At 32.2% G+C, this 2,500-nt stretch overlaps 1 protein-coding gene across 1 annotated transcript in view; it reads left to right on the forward strand.

The window, feature by feature from the left end:
• LOC144970719 (Y+L amino acid transporter 2-like) overlaps positions 1-2,500 on the forward strand; it is a 34,864-nt gene that overhangs the window by 19,125 nt on the left and 13,239 nt on the right. The gene's annotated exons all lie outside the window — the stretch shown is intronic.

Consider the following 2,500-nt stretch of genomic DNA (forward strand, 5'->3'; position numbering starts at 1 on the left):
GCAATGCATTTTAAGCAAATAATAAACATTTTATCATTATTTTTTTATCAATAATAACCGAAAATGCCTCGAAAATGTTGTTTTTGATTGCACTTCAAATTATAGACATGGCGAAAAGACAACTGTATATAAATTTCCTTCGGATCCAATTGAGAGACAAATATGGATTAATGCACTGCCAAATAAAATCGATTCGAGTGATGTTGCAGACTATATGGGTATCTGTGCCAATCATTGGCATCATGATGCTCCTATGAGACGGAAATCAAGGTATCCTTCACCTGCTATTCCTCCAAATAAATGGCTCAATACAATACCCCCTTCTTGTTTGCGAAAAACAGCACCATCTTGTCAGACATTAAATTCGACAAGTGAATTTAGAGACAGGCGTCAGGATATTGATGAGTTATCAATTTTTCTTAAGAAAGATTTACTTGAAAATACAGAAAATGAGTTGGGAAAAACCTTTAAAGATTATTTTGTTCAAGAGATTTCCTCTAATGGTGTTGTTGGACTGTCTTCAGATTCTGAGTTTAGTCTTCATAGTCGTGCTAGGATCGGTATGGTCCACTCATTTAGTACCTACTTTACAGTTAACGAGGTGAACGATGATCACAGCATCAGGTCAATTCAATATGAGAGTTCATTTGGAATTAAACAAAGCCAACACCAGACTTTCTCAGATGGAACCTTAAAGCGTTGGAGTGAACTTACAGAAATACTTCGATTCTACACACTGGACTCCCAACTAGAAGGTGAGTTAACCTACTATTTTAATTTTTAAATGCGTTAGCGTCAGTTTTATTATCAACGTGAACATAATAATAATAATAATAATAATAATAATAATAATAATAATAATAATAATAATAATAATAATAATAATAATAATAATAATAATAATAGTAATAATAATAATAATAATAATAATAATAATAATAATAATAATAATAATACGAAGAAGAAGAAGAAGAAGAAGAAGATGATGAAGAAGAAGAAGGGGGAGGAGGAGTTGGAGGAGGAGGAGGACGACGACGACGACGAGGACGATGATGTAATAATAATAATAATAATAATAATAATAATAATAATAATAATAATAATAATAATAATAATAATAATAATGATAATAATAATAATAATAATAATAATAACAATAACGATAATGATAATAATGATGTTGATGATGATGATGATGATGATGATGATGATGATGATGATGATGATGATGATGATGATGATGATGATGATAAGAAGAAGAACTATTACCCTTGTTGTGTTGCTGTTGTTTTTGATTTGTTATAGATTCACGAAATTATAATTTTGAAATGCATTTTAAAAATAAAATTCATTGTTTCCAATCATTATCGTCTATTTCATTATCTTCTACTTTTTTTTTTCATTGCAGATGAAGAAAATGAATCCTCATTAGAGAAGTCTAAGGCTATCCAGAAATTTATAGAACGCCAGATTCAGCTCCTGAATGCTCAGAAAAATCAACGGATTTACTGTCCAGATGATTTAATTCTTGCTTTTTCGTGGTACACGAGGTCAAGAGTGCTATATTCTTCTTTACGTGGTCACCTTTATCTCCCTTCTAAGTCCACCCTGGGAAAAATTACACGACAAACCAAAAATGTAGCAGATTTCACCATCTATTCTAAATTTTTCCAACAGCAGGAACTACGAAGCAGAGCGTGTGTTGTGCCAAACTCTGAGTTAACAGAGTATTTTAATTCTAGGGACAGGGATGGTTTATCTTCACTGTGCGAGTTGTTTTTAGAATTTTCACTCCTTTCATATTGTTTCTTTGTTAACAATAAATCAAAAATATGTAGGGCAAGATTAGCCGTAATTCTTGGCAATTTTGCAGAGACATTTGCAATCGATGTGTGTGTTCCTGTAAAGGCTATTCTATGCCTGTCCAATATATTTAAGAAGAGATTTTCAATTTTCAATTCGAAGAAGCAGTCGGATAAAGGAAGATGAACAAACTGAGGTCACAGTAATTATTATATCAGCTCTATTTCTTTGTGGATATCAATTTATCATCCTCATTATCATCATCATCATCATCATCATCATCATCATCATCATCATCATCATCATCATCATCATCATCAGTCCCACCACTGCCAACATCACCGTCTTTGCAACCATCATTATATTCACCTTCATTCACCACCACTACCTCCCCCACCACCACCACCATCATCATCATTATCATTATCATCATCTTTGTCATTATCTATCAGAATCATTATTGTCAATATATATTAGCATCAGTAATCACCGCAATCACCTTCACTTTCTTCATCATTGTCATTAATATATCAGTATCATCTTTATTGCCCTCACCACCATCAATATCATCATCATCTTCACCTTCATCATCATCATCATCATCATCATCATCATCATCATCATCATCATCATCATCATTTTTCATCACTACCAGCATAATAGTCTTTGCGATCATCATCATATCCATCTTTATTCA

Source organism: Berghia stephanieae, chromosome 4 (assembly GCF_034508935.2).
Source record: "Berghia stephanieae isolate SIO BIC M18660-M18661 chromosome 4, UCSD_Bste_1.3, whole genome shotgun sequence".
NCBI classification, from domain to species: domain Eukaryota; kingdom Metazoa; phylum Mollusca; class Gastropoda; order Nudibranchia; family Aeolidiidae; genus Berghia; species Berghia stephanieae.